Source organism: Chaetura pelagica, unplaced genomic scaffold (genome assembly GCF_000747805.2).
Source record: "Chaetura pelagica isolate M959 unplaced genomic scaffold, ChaPel_1.0 scaffold126, whole genome shotgun sequence".
NCBI lineage: Eukaryota > Metazoa > Chordata > Aves > Apodiformes > Apodidae > Chaetura > Chaetura pelagica.
This window is the reverse complement of record NW_009953787.1, coordinates 1,483,614-1,497,673: the sequence shown is the minus strand read 5'-3', so window position 1 is coordinate 1,497,673 and position 14,060 is coordinate 1,483,614. Positions and strand designations below refer to the sequence as shown.

The 14,060-nt window shown below is 38.4% G+C and overlaps 1 pseudogene; it reads left to right on the top strand.

The window, feature by feature from the left end:
- The window catches only part of LOC104391695, a 175,041-nt pseudogene extending 163,598 nt beyond the window's left edge, over positions 1-11,443 (top strand).
- The last annotated feature ends 2,617 nt before the right edge of the window (positions 11,444-14,060 follow it).

Genomic DNA, 14,060 nt, shown 5'->3' with positions numbered 1-14,060 from the left:
GCTTGCCTGCCCGCCGCCGCTGCTGCCAAAAGTCCCAGCGCCGCTGAAACCGCCGCGTTTCCAGCGTCTGCACACCTACGGTCCCGGAGCCGCGCACCGACTGCCGCCGCTTTGTGGTGGGGGGGGGCGACCTGCGCTTGGAGTGCCTGCAGCCTCTTTGCTACCCAGCTCATCGAACCTGCACTGCCGTGGTGAGACAATTCCAGCTACCCCAGCTTATAGGGGAAAATATAATCCAGCCATTCGGGCAAATCCCTCCCCTCTGCTTCCCTCACGTGAATAAGATGTGTAACTAAGGTGTACCCATATATGTTTAATGTGTTGTAATCACTCCTTTTGAACCTCCTGCCCCAAATTGCTTTGTTTTCCCCACAATAAACCTTGCTGTTGTTAGAAATTTAGTAAGCACTGAGCGAGTTATTCACTCAAAAAAGTCAGGACATAAGTTCCTGTATCCTCTGTGTGAGGCGATACCCACGTGTGGCTCTCTCAGCAAATCCTGATAAGTTAATACACTCCAATAAGGAGATATAATAGGTCACGGATCGTGACAGTTGCAGACAACTAATATACCACAGTGGAGGCATGGTCCGTGAAAAGCAGCATGTTCTGCATATTCTACATGTTGTGGCTGCTGATGAAGAGTGATAATAAACAGAAAGTCTAATGAGGGCTAGTATTGTTTTTTTCCTTACATCAATCCATTCCTTTGCAGAATATACTGTGCGGGGAAAAAAGACAAGCTTGAGTCACCAGTTTGAAAATGACCCACAGAGAGACAGAAAAGTTTACCCCACCTAAGCTCTCTAGCCCTCTTTCAAATCTCCTGTAACTTGCAGTAAGTCAACAAAAATATTTTTATTTTATTAAAAGGAATAGCAATTAAGGGAAGCTAGAAACAATTAACACCTCGCTGATACCTATCTCATGCAACCTCATAGTGGAGTGAATCCGTGTGCACTTGAAGTTTTGGGTTTCTTTCCATTTGGATTTCTTTGCACCTTTTGGACAGGAATGAAAAATAAAAGCGGCTTAAACATTTTCTTTCAGAAAACTTTTTCAAATACAGTTTCATAGATTGAGAGATTAGGCAGAAAACATCCAACAGGAAAGTGAGTGAAGCAAGTGAGGAGATAAACTTGTACATTTTTTTACTGGAACCCAGTGGCCTTGGGAACTTTTAAGTCATATTATCTGAACAACAAGACAAAAATACTGTATTACCAAGTGTTTCAGCAAAGTAGGAATTTCACAGTTGTATGGTTTTAAAAGACTATTGAAATTCAATCACATTAAAAGATAAAGACATTCTAGAAAGTCAAATATTCCTTTTTTCTTTACTGAACTGACAGTTCATCATTGTTGGAAGGAAATTAGTTTAGCATTCATGGCAACATTTTTTTTTCTTATTTCCTCTAGTTTTTGCTGCTACTCACATTTTTTCTTTAATCATTCTCTACTGGCCATTTATAGAAATGCTGAGTTAGATATATGTTCTATTTCATGAAATATGTTCTTATCAGCATTTTCACATACAGAAGCATGTAGAAATTACTCCTTGAATAGTATTGCTAATGTTCCTGGATAGACAGTATCTGACTAAGCCAAATATTGAATTCCCACATTGCTTTAGAGGCTTCCTTCAGAAAGAATTCTGCATTGTGGATAGACACAGGCAGTCTTTCAGAGACTCTGGGTATTACTACATAACTAAAAAGCTGAACTTTTGTTAAGGTAATTCAAATAAAATAGCAATATAAAATATTGTATCAATAAAGTCTCATTAATACAAAATTATTATAGGTTTAGAATATAATGTTCTTTGTGGAAATATTTTTCAGATTCAGCTACAAGTATTGTCCAAAAAGAAATACAGTAACTCAATTATTAGCTTGACAGAGTATTTAACTTTAAAAAAATCTAATGTTACTTCATGAGCATCCACTGCGTGACATATGCATTATCATCTCCCAGGCACTCAGCTGAAACTTTAACAGATTTAGCTGAATCAGCAATAGTTTGACAGTATTTAGCCAACTCTGTTTTCCTTTTGAGTATAAGTGACTGAAAGGTAGTTTGGAAGGAAATTTAAAGGAGCCTACATTTGTTTATTTAGTGCTTTAAGAAGTTCACAAACTATCAGAAAACAGAAATATTCTGCATATGAACAAGCTGAGAATATTTAAGTTCAATTCAATAAAAATTTAGCTGAGTTCCCCAAATGTCATCCACTGGATCCTGGAAGCGGGAACTCAGATACTGATTTTCTTCAAAAGTCAGCAGCTCTCTAACTGTACAGCATTTTACATGATGAAACATAACATTCTTTTATTGGATTTGCAAAGGAGATTGGATGTTAAAAATAGTATAATGGGAAAAGTAGTCTCGGGAATTTCCTCTAGAGAGTATCATGTAATTTTAACTCTTTTAGTGTACAACTTTGCCTTATATAAAAAGTAGCTTAACAGTGGTTGAGCTCTAATAAAAAATTGTTTATCTATTAAATAAATCAAAAGGCCAAACAATTTTTTATTTTCATCAATTTACATTTAATTTCAATAATGTCATAAAAACCGTATTATTTTTGCAGATGAAATATTCTGAAAATCATTTTTCCATTTAATAATTAAACTGAGTGTTCTAATTGCATGAAGTAAGTCTAGCCTGTCATATTTTGCCACAGAATCATAAAATGGTTTAAATTGGAAGGGACCTTAAAGATCCTCTAGTTCCAACCCCCATGCCATGGGTAGGAACACTACCCACTACACCTGATTATTCAAAGTCCTCTCCAATCTGGCCTCGAGCACTTGGGGGATGCAAAATCTCCAGCTTCCCTTGCAACCTGTTGCAGCATCACAGAAATACTCCAGTTGGAAAAGACCTTTAAGACGATAGAGTCCAATCATTAACCTAACTCTACCAAGTCCAGTCCTAAACCATGTCCCGAAGCACCACATCTATGCATCTTTTAAACATGTCCATTGATAGTAATCCAACCACCTCCCTGGGCAGCCTGTTTCAGGCTTGGTGTCATTGGCAAACTTGCTGAAAGTGCACTCAATCTCACTGTCCCTGTTACTGACAAAGATGTTAAAGAGTCTGAGCACCAACCCTTGAGGAACATCATTCTTTACTGGTCTCCATTTGAACATTAAATAGTTGACCATTGCTCTTGAAATGCAAACTTCCAGTCAATTCCTTATACACTGAGTGGTCCATCCATCAAATCTATATCTTTCTAACTTAGAGCAGAATGATAAATATGAATTTTCCCACCCCTAACTAAAATCCACAAGTCTTTAAACCACCGATGTTTTTAACTGCTGTCTCAGAGGTGCAACAAATGACGGAATTATGTAAATCTGAAGGACTGTGGTAAATGTATTTAGAAATTGATTTATTTATTAATCATATATGTAATTAATTAACTATTAACTGAACAACTGATTTTGATTAACTGTTAAGCATATAACTGTCTATTTAAAATAGAAATGTGATGCTGTGTAAAAAAATCAAAGTAAGAATATGTTCCAGCTGAAGAAAAATGGGATCAAAAGTTTTCAAAATTATACACAGTAACATCTTACTATATATTATAATTTAACTCATCAATTTCTTTGTACAGACAGATTTGGCCATGAAAATACATATACATGAATTTTACTCAGTTAAATTGTAGATCAAACATGATGTAAATATCAATAAAATTAGTGGTTTCTGGAATGGTCTTCCTGGTTTTGCTTCCTACAGAAGAAAATTTAAAACTTTATTTTAACAATTATGCCACTACTTTACAGGAATCTACAATACCAAATTTCTTAGCCCATTTGGTCCTATAAACAAAAGTTCCCTTCCCTTAATTCTCACACACCTTATCATGCACCATCTAGCTCCCTGTAAGTACAAATACAAGCACAATGAGAGCTTATTTTAGAGCTTGGTCAGAATAGTTTGATTCCTGTTACCTGTAGTAGTCCTTCAAACCTTATTCCAGTGTGTTCCCATGGCACACAAGCATATGCAACATTTCTTTTTCTTGTCAAGCTGTACCAGTCTGATGACATGAGAAAAGTCATTCCAATTATTTTGGGAACTTTGAGTTCAGTTGTTCTAAATAATATGTCTTAATAATGTAATATTTTTTTCTGATGTAGTGCCTTGGCACCACCTTTTATCATAACAGGTAGCAGTAACTATCTATTATTTTAACTAGTTAGTAAGAAACAATATGAGGCAGATCACTTTTAGCATCTTATTCATCACTTACAAATAGTATTTGTCTTCCATATCACATAACATCAATTCTGATGCCAAGTTGGGTAAAAATCTTTAAGAAGAATCAATGAAATTAGAAGAAAGCTGGAGCCATGAGACTGAAAAATAGTGATTAAAGCTGAAAATATTAGCAGTTTTGGTGGCCCATCATTCTATTCTGGATTTCATGCATTTTATACATTTCCTCTCACAAAAACATGTAGTTCAGCTTTACGGTACATCAAAGTCTATGTCACATTTAAATCATTAAGATAGGAATTTAATAAAATCCCAATAATCCATATAGATGTAGACATGGTATTTCCTATTTTGTGTCAAACATAATTACATACAAAAATGCATACGATAACCACTGTTTTGACTATATTTTTTCTTTTTATTCCTTTTCTTTAAAAAGTCTGTCTTGTCTCCCCTTTAATAAGAAACAAAGCCAATTACCAAATGTTTTTAATTAAAAAAAAAAATAAAATAAAATTACTTTGGAATTCTTTCAAGGGTAAAAACCTGGAAATTTCTGTGTGCAAATAGAACTCTCAGATTTAGTAAAAGTTTTTGTAAACATTAGCTTATTTTCACATATTAAAAAATCCAAATACTAGCAAAGCAAATTAGTCTTTTTTTCTTTATATGTGCCTGAATGTTTTCCTTGCTGAGTCATCTAATACCTAGCTATCCTGTCCTGCCACAGTATTTTAATTCTTTTATATTACAGAAATGCACACTCTTCTCAACACACAGAGCTTCAGAAACTTTTCAAGCATTTATGAAAAATGATACATTCTATTTACAATGAGAAGACTCAGATATCAGATGAAACAAGATACTCACATTTCCAACAGAAAACTTTGGTATTCTGACAGAACAGACTGAATTGGAGGAAAGGGTCAAGATAGGTTTTTTTTGTTTCTTTGTTTCTACTGGTGACACATTGCTGTTCTGCTACTCACTACAAGGAGAAAGATACAAGGGTGTTTATGTTTAGCAGCTAAGAAATTGGTATCAATGTCAAGAACAGTAAATTAGATTTTAAATCCCATGCTGGTATCAAAGAGAAAGTATTTGCTATCATGTCACTGCAATGAATGGTAAAAAGAAAGTTACATTAGCTCTAAAGCATTCCGTGATTTGGAGAGTTAACAGGCTGCTCCTTTTCCTTCTTTAACCAGATGCTGGCCTGTTTTTTTCCTCTCTTTTCTGTTTGCTGCTGTTGTGACTTCATCTTTTCATAAATATACATTATGGAATCTCAGCTTCAATATATAGAACCTTGTATCTGTTTCTCAAACAAACTACTGTACAATCTCATGGCTTATTCAAAATGCTGACTTTTTCAGCTAAGAAATTAATTTCTGAAAAACTTATATTCTGTTTCTTTAATTTTATATCATCTCTGCAGCAAAAATCACATCCAAGGAAATTATATTGGCTGAATTTTGCACACACATACAATTTTCTGTATATTATCAGCAATGCCTCTGTCCTGATTTGAGCCAGAATGAAGCCAATTTTCCTTTTACTGACTTTTTTTTTCCTTCAGTAAGGTTTCTTTTAACTAGCACCAGGGCGTTCCAACTAAGACTGATAACAGTGGAATGTTTTTCTAACTGCTGAGTTTTCAAGGTCACACCTTACTCTTCCAGCTCAGACGTTACCGGGCGATCTATGACCCCTGCATAGGAGGCTGAGTTAGACAGACAGCAAAATTGGCCAGAGATATTCCATTCCATATATTTAGGAAGCTCAGAGGAAGGTCAGAGATCACAGAAGACAACTTCCTTCCTGCTTCTTCTTCCCTTCTCTTCCATGCATGGCCAGCGTCCGTGGAGGACTCCATCCATCCATCACCACCTACCCTCAGGTTCGAGCTCTCCTGACTCTTATCACTGTCTGATTTCTCTGGCAGCTCCACAATTTTTTGGGACTGTTCACAGCTCAGGAGATGCTGTGGGAGTTGCTGGGGGTGGGGGGACATGAGAGATTTTTGCACATATCTGAACGTGTTTGTATATAATTGTATTTATTCTCTTATATCATTAGTGCTTAATTAAAGCTGTGTAGTTTAGTCTTCAATCCAGCCAAATCTCTCTCTTTTTCTCTCTCTCCTTCCCTACCTGGGTGGGAGAGGGAGGGGATCACGAGCGTTGTTGTCAATCTGAGTCAAATGGTGACAACCTCTCCTTTTTATTTTTTACTAAGCATCTAACATGACACAAGAACTATCCTGACTCACACTCCCAATGATTAGTATACCTTCCTCCAAATTCTGCAAAACATACAGGAATGTGCATAAGACCTGCTGCTGCTTTTAGGACCTTTTGTGTGCAAAGCAGCAGAGCATACCTGAGAGCACCATAAACATGTGGCCCAAACAAACCAATCTATGTGGATAAGATAAAACCCTTCAAGATAGATAGAAAAAACTTTGTTTTCTTTTATTCTATTTCTCTTTTTTTTCTTTTTTTCTTTTTTTTCTTTAAAGTTTATAAAATATCTGTTTGAAACCATAACATCATGCATTAGATCTAGCAGACCTATCAACCTACTGCATTTATGTGGCTCTGTTATGGTATTTCAAAGAAGATTATCATTGCCAGATATATTTTTCTTCTATTTTACTTTTGAAAATGATGGCTGCATACTATATCACTGTGGCAATGCACTCAGAACTTGGGTCCTGTCAGCACAGAGCTTCCTATAGTAAATGACAACCATTACCCTACCCTCTCATAATTGAAGATGATGACTTTCACTTTATTTAATTATAAATTGCAGCATCTTAAATAGAGAAACTGTGTCTTATTATGTGTTCACGTAGTTCTGGGGAAAATAAACCCTTGCACTGCCTGGGGCATCAGATTAATTCTGTGACAGAAATGATCAATTATTAATGTTATTGTGGGCTGTAGGTTCTGGAAGGATACACCAAATTGACTCATAAGTGATGTGAATATCTGGGGAAAATCTGAGTCCCTTGCTAGAAGGTTGCCTAAAAGCCCAGTCACAAGAAAAAGAATAAATAGAATAATTGCAGGCTATATCTACACTAATAAATTAAGCCATGCTAGGAGAAGATCCAAGTATCATAATAGCATCAGTTCTGGCAGATACTCAGCCTGGGTCAACCATCAGACTCCCAAAATAATCCCTTGGCACTATATTGGGTTTTGAGACCATCTCCTGGTTAAATGGAACCTTCTTTTGGAGGCTAGGGCCATTTGATAATTCAGATTCCAGCTTTTTTGGACCAGATGGGCTCAATGCCAAAAAACCCACTCTTTAGCACTGTTTTACTTGGTTGCCACGGGGGCCAGATATTACAGTATAGCTGCTTACAATATTATCAGCAGCAGAGTCTTCTGTCACAGCTCTGGAATGTGCTCATTTCTCTGTTTAACTGATTTGTATTTCGGTGTAAACTGATCACTGTCTTCATGTGCTTCAGTTCTTATACATGGCCAGATTGCAAACAGCAGGGAAAAAACCCTAACATCCTTAACCAAGCATTTCATTTCTTGGCTCAAAATTTAATGCAGGATAGAGGTCTCTAGTTTGTGTGCTATTAAATGCATTTAAAGCTGAGACACTATCACTAAAAGGACTGCCAGTTATGAGAACATTTTTTCACATGACTGGACAAGTCCAACCCACCTGCATTCAAATTATCTGAAATGAATGCTCCAGTTTCAGACCACCATAAAATTGTCTCAGCTGTTTTACTATCTGAACAGGTTTTTTTCAGTTTGTTGTATTTTTCACTTATCATAGATATTGCTCAGATAAGGCGAGGAACTGTTTCTTGATTGCTCTAAATATTGAACAAAAAAATATAAAGTAATAGTGATATATGAATCTCCAAAGCTGTATGATTTGGCTCACAGGATCCCTCTCCTCTTTATCCAAATAATAATTTGGAAGACTCTTAGCAAGCAGAGGAGGGACTCCAGGCAATGAGATTTTTTGCTTGGCATACCAAGACAGGGAAGGCAGAGCCTCAGGAGCTTCTGAAAGAAGTAAAAATGAAAGCAAACTCCAAGTTCTGTTTTGCTATTGCAGATTCGGATGAGTTTTGTGGGGATTTCTCTCTTTACTCCAGACCACTTTCACATCAACAAAAACAAATTCTTACTCTTTCTGTGTCTCAAGCATGCAATCTGGAATTTCTTTCCCACACTATCTGTACAGTTGCTTCGTTCTTTTTAAATACTTAAATGGGAAACTCCCTCAGGCAAAAGCTTGAGACCCAGTACAGTAGGGACAGCTCCCAGTATAGCTGACTCTAACCTACGCTAACAGTACACACTGTGGACAACTCAGATATTATATGATCTGACAATGAAATTAAAGCTCATATATTACTTATTTAAACTGAGCAGCTCATGCCTGACAAAGGGAAACTTTGGTTTAAGAATAAAATTTCAATATTAATTAAAAGTATTCCTCGGAGCTTGTGTTTGTGCTTAACATATTTGGGTTTCTTTACACCAAGATTTAAATACTTCGTTTTCTAAGAATGTTTAAGTATAACTTTGTACCAGAGGTTCAATTAGTTATTCTACAGTTATTCTACAGTTATTCTAATTCTGGTTTCTAATGGCCTCTAACTATTCCTGCAATGTAGACAGCAAGAGTAAGTGGAAGTAACTATTTTCCCTTGGATAGATTAATAAATTAATGGCAAATTAAATCTGTTCAGTCACAAGATGGTACAGTTATCAACAGTCATACCCATTTTGTTTAACCATTTATTCAACTATTATATGTGTGGTTTAATCTTAGAGAAAATTCACTTTGTTGGCCATGTATTTTTCATCACAGAAGAAACTGCATTTTCTAAGCAACATATTTAATTTGAATAATTTCCTAGAGTGTAGAGGTAACAGCCATATGTTACTGGGATAAAAATAAGAAAATGTATTGCTCGATATCAGAGCTTAAAACATGCAGCCCAAAAACCTAATTGTTTGAAGCTGGGGGTTTGTATGCATAACTTCATAATTCATGTATTTCATGTTCATCCAGTAATGTTATTCCATGTAGATAAAACAAAAGCAGCAATCAGTCGGCAAGGAAGACAGTGGTAGCAAGAGTAAGTTCTGTGTCTGAGTTCTAGATTGAGGGAGACAAGGGAGTTGTCAGAGCCACGGAAAACTGGGAAAGAGCAGAAAACCCACAGGGAGCTGTCAGCTCTTGCAAGACAGGCTGAAAAGTCTTGGGTGTTGCCAGGTTAGGGAGCATGAACAACCAGGAGTGCTACAAACAGGGAAGGAAAAGGAGCTTGAAGCATCAGCAGGGCATAACATAACAGTTTGAAAAACAGTTTGTGTGGGATAGTGTGCAGGGAGGGCCTGGCAACCTGCTTGTAGGGCCACAGACCAGGAAAGTGGTCTAGGTCACTGCCATAATGGGGGGCACTTGCCTCAGAGATAAAACCAGTGTTCATGTGGAGAAGGCCACTGACATGTCTGACACATTCACCTAGGTGGAACCAGTAAGGAATGAGACTTCAAGTAGGTTGCAGTGAATGCCCAGTCAGTTTTCCTGGTAAAAAGGTAAGTATCTGCAGAGGTGTGTGCAGGCTGGTAATCTGTTATGTCAGGTAGCGAATTTGCAGGAAACGGTTAAAAGCCTGTGCAGCATTAGAGGATCCAGGATGCAGATAGAGAGCTGGTTTCATAACCATGTTCCAGTATACCGCTGATACTGATAACGGATACTACTGATAATGATTCACTTTATACCCTGATGACCCACAAAAGCAGGACTCTGCTTCAGTCCCTACCCTTCAGCATTGTAGCCAAACCAGATATGAAGCTTTAACAGCTATAGACACCCACAAGCAAGGTCTGCAAGGAGATATCGTACCAGCAGCAAACAGTGCATATCATAAAAAGATTGTAAGTACTCAAAGTGGGCAACTCTCTTTTGAGGGACACTGAGGAGCCCATTTGTCAGCCTGGCAGGGAGTCACAAGTTGTATGCTGCCTTCTGGGGCTTAAGGTTCTTGATGTTGCCAAGAGGTGCCACAACTTGTCTGGAGCACAGACTATTATCCATTGTTACTCTTTCATGTGGGGATGAATGACAGTGAAAGCCAGAACCTGGGCAGAATCAAGGAAGACTATAAAGCATTGATGTGGAAGTGAATGTGGTAGCAATATTATATTTTCCTTCACTTTACCAGTTGGAGGAAAAGGGTAGCCAGAAATAGTCATATAATGTATAACAACTTCTGGCTTTATGACTGGTGCTGTTTTATGACAATGGGAAATTCTGTGATGCTATAACCTGTTAGGAAAGGATGGGATTCACCTGTATAGAAGACAAAAGGGAATATTTGGCAGCAGGCTGGCCAACTTGGTAAGGCAGGCTTTCAGCTGAAGGACTTGGGGTGTGGGGTGTAAAATAGTAATATTTATGCCATTGCATCCAACTGGGGAATATGCAAGGCCAACCAGAACTGCAACATATGCTCAGCTGCCTCCTAGGATGAGACCAGAAGACTGACCACCTCAAGGACATGTATCGATATGGTGGATCCTTTTGCACTCTCCCAGGGAAACCTGTGAGCTTGATTACCTCTCTGAAATATATGCACACCAAGCAAGTACAGCATCAGGAAGAGACAGGAACCAGAGTTGTGTGCAGTTGCAGGGCCATGATCTCATTGCAGTTACATAAACATGATGGGATACCTTGCATGGCTGGAATACTATCATGAAAGCCCTTTTTTTTTGGAAAGACAGGCCTGCAAGAAAAAGTGGTGGAGTTTTTCTTTATATGAGAGAGAAACTAGAATTTGCTGAGCTCTGCCTAGAGAGGATGAAGAACAAGCTTTTAAGAATTAAGGAGCAGGCTAGTATTACAGACATCTGAAATAGCCTCATGATCAAAGGCCCTGGTTCTCATCCTGATACTTGCTGGAAATGCAACACAGCTGGACACACACAGTCCAGAAGGTTCTTGCAGAACATTGGCTATATCTTTTCGACACAAGCAGGTTGAAGGCAGCCTTGGCTATAGTGACCATGAGATGCTGGAGTTCAGGATCCTTCATGGGAGAAAGATGGCAATTACAACTCTAGACTCCACAACAGCTAACTGGCTTCTTCAAGGCCTATTTGGAAGAATCCCAGGGGTTAGAACTCTTGGAGTTAGGGGAACTTAAGAGAGTTGGTTAAGATTCAAGCATCACTTCCTTGAATCTCAAGATCACACATCCCTATGAGTAAGAAATTAAGCAAAGGAGGCAGGACACTTGCATGGATGAGGAAGAAGCTTCTGAAAAAAACTCCAAATAAAAAAGGAAGCTTATAGAATGTGGAAAAAGGGACTTGCCACTTGGGAGGAATATAGCAATACGTCCAGAGTATGCAGGGATGCAGTGAGGAAGGCTAGAGCACACTTAGAATTAATCTGGCAAGGGACGTCAAGAACAACAAAAAAGGCTTCTTCAAGTAGATCAGTAGCAAAAGAAAGACTAGGGAAAATATATACCTGCCTGCTGAATGGAGTGGATGCCCTGGTGATGGAGTATAGTGAGAAAGCAGAGTTACTGAAAGCCTTCTGCGTTTCAGTCTTTACTGGTCAGGCCTGCTCTTAGGAATCCCCGACCTAGGAGGCAAGGAAGAAAGTCTGGAGAAAGGAAGACTTACCCTTGGTCAAGGAGGATTAGATTTTAGATCATTTAGGCAAACTGAACACCCACAAATCCATGGAGACCTATGATATGCACCCATGAGTGCTGAGGGAGCTGGGAGATGTTATTGCTAAGGCCCTCTCCATCATCTTTGAAAGGTCACAGAGAAAAGAAGTGCCTGAAGACTAGAGAAAAGATGTACACAGAAAGTGTGGATTAGATGAATGGACAGTAAAGTGTATTGAGAACTGGCTGAATGGCAGAGCTCCAAGGTTTGTGATTAGAGGTGAAGGGTCTAGTTGGAGGTCAGTAGATAATGGTGTTCCCTAGGGGTTGGTACTGGGTCCAATGTTGTTCAACATATTCATCAGTGACTGGGATGAAGGGACAGAGTGTACCCTCAGCAGGTTTGCTGATGATACAAAACTAGAAGGATTGGCTAGGACACCAGAAGGCTGTGCTGCCATTCAGTGAGGCCTGTATAGGTCAGAGAGCTGGGCCTAGTGCAACATAATGAAATTTAGTAAAGGCAAGTGTAGGGTCTTGCACTTCAGAAGGAATAACCCCATGCACCAGTACAGATTAAGAATTGACATGCTGGGTAGAGCTCCATGGAGAAGGACCAGAGAAACCAGGTGGACAAGAAGTTAACCATGAGCCCTCAAAGTGCCCAGTGGCCAAGAAGGCCAGTGGCATCCTCAGGTGCTTTAAGAAGAGTGTGGCTAACAGCTCTGCTCTATCCTAGTGAGGGCATATCTGGAGTACTTTGTCCAGTTCTGGGATCTTCAGTTCCACAAAGACAATGTCGAATATCAAAAGAATGGGTGGGACCAGACTCTTTGCAGGGGTGTCCAGTGATAGGACAATGGCACAAACTGGAAAACAGGAAGTTCCATCTGAACATGAGGAAAAACTTATTTGCTTTGAGTGTGACAGAGCACTTGGACAGGCTGCCCAGAGGGTTTGTGGGGTTAAAACCTGCCTGGATGCAACCCTGCGTAATCTGTTCGGGGGGAACCTGCTTTCGCAGGGGTGTTGGACCAGATGTTCTCCAGAGATCCCCTCCAACCTCCGCCATTCTGTGATTCTGTGTCAGGTGGTAATAACGCACACAAATATATTCAGCTGTAATACCTAACTCAATAACATTGGGTAGAGAAAATAAAAGTTCAACAAGAATGTAGCATTACTTTATACCAAACTTCTGTTAAGCTCCTTATATATACACCCTACAGTCCTTATACATACACTAATACATTTAGGAGTAAATATTTAATAATATCAAATGTGGTAAAATATTTGAGAAGGAGGTTACCAAAGACCCAGACACTGCTGTATTTTTTTTTTTTTAATGTCCAAAAAGTGACTGCACATGAGACAGAAATTAGCTTGAAACTTGATTCACAAAATTCAGTTAGATTTTATATTTCTAATTCAGAACATTTAACGCTTTAAGAATAGGTCTATATATGAACAAAATAAGTTTTTTTACAGTGATAAAGTACATCGTAAAAACCAATCTTCCTGCAAGACAAGTCCAATCAAGCTTTCTGGATCCATTGAGTCTGATCACAACTAATCCTTCTCTAATACACACTTGTAAAGGAAAAAGGTAATTTGTCCTATTATAATGGTCTTGTATTTAGATGGGGCAAAAAAATGCATCTCACAGCAGACTTATTCCTGAGATACAGTGTTTTCTCATTAGTAAGAGAATATGGACATAAGTGTGCATGAACATTCAAATATACTAGGAATAGATTCCTAGCCACAGAAATTAAACTACAGGTCTTACTGAAATAAACAGAAGTAACCTATAAAGACAGAACACCAGAACTCCAACGTAAGTAATTAAAATTACTAGTGTCCTAATTTGAAGGAGCATGTATTATGTGACTTCTTAGTCAATCAAAGGCCCATAACTTTGAGAGGTTATAACTCTCTTGTCAATGTAGAAGGCTGGAACCACAAGTGTGGCTGAAGAACTTTTCACTGCCATGGAAAATATCTTTTATTCTTCTAGCCCTGAAGCCCTGGAAGGTTTGTTTTTCTGTCTTCTGTGTGAATGCCAACAGTACAGACTGCTCAAACAATTACATTTCTATGGATTAGGAAATTTCAAAATTTGGGGCTGCACAAGTCAGTG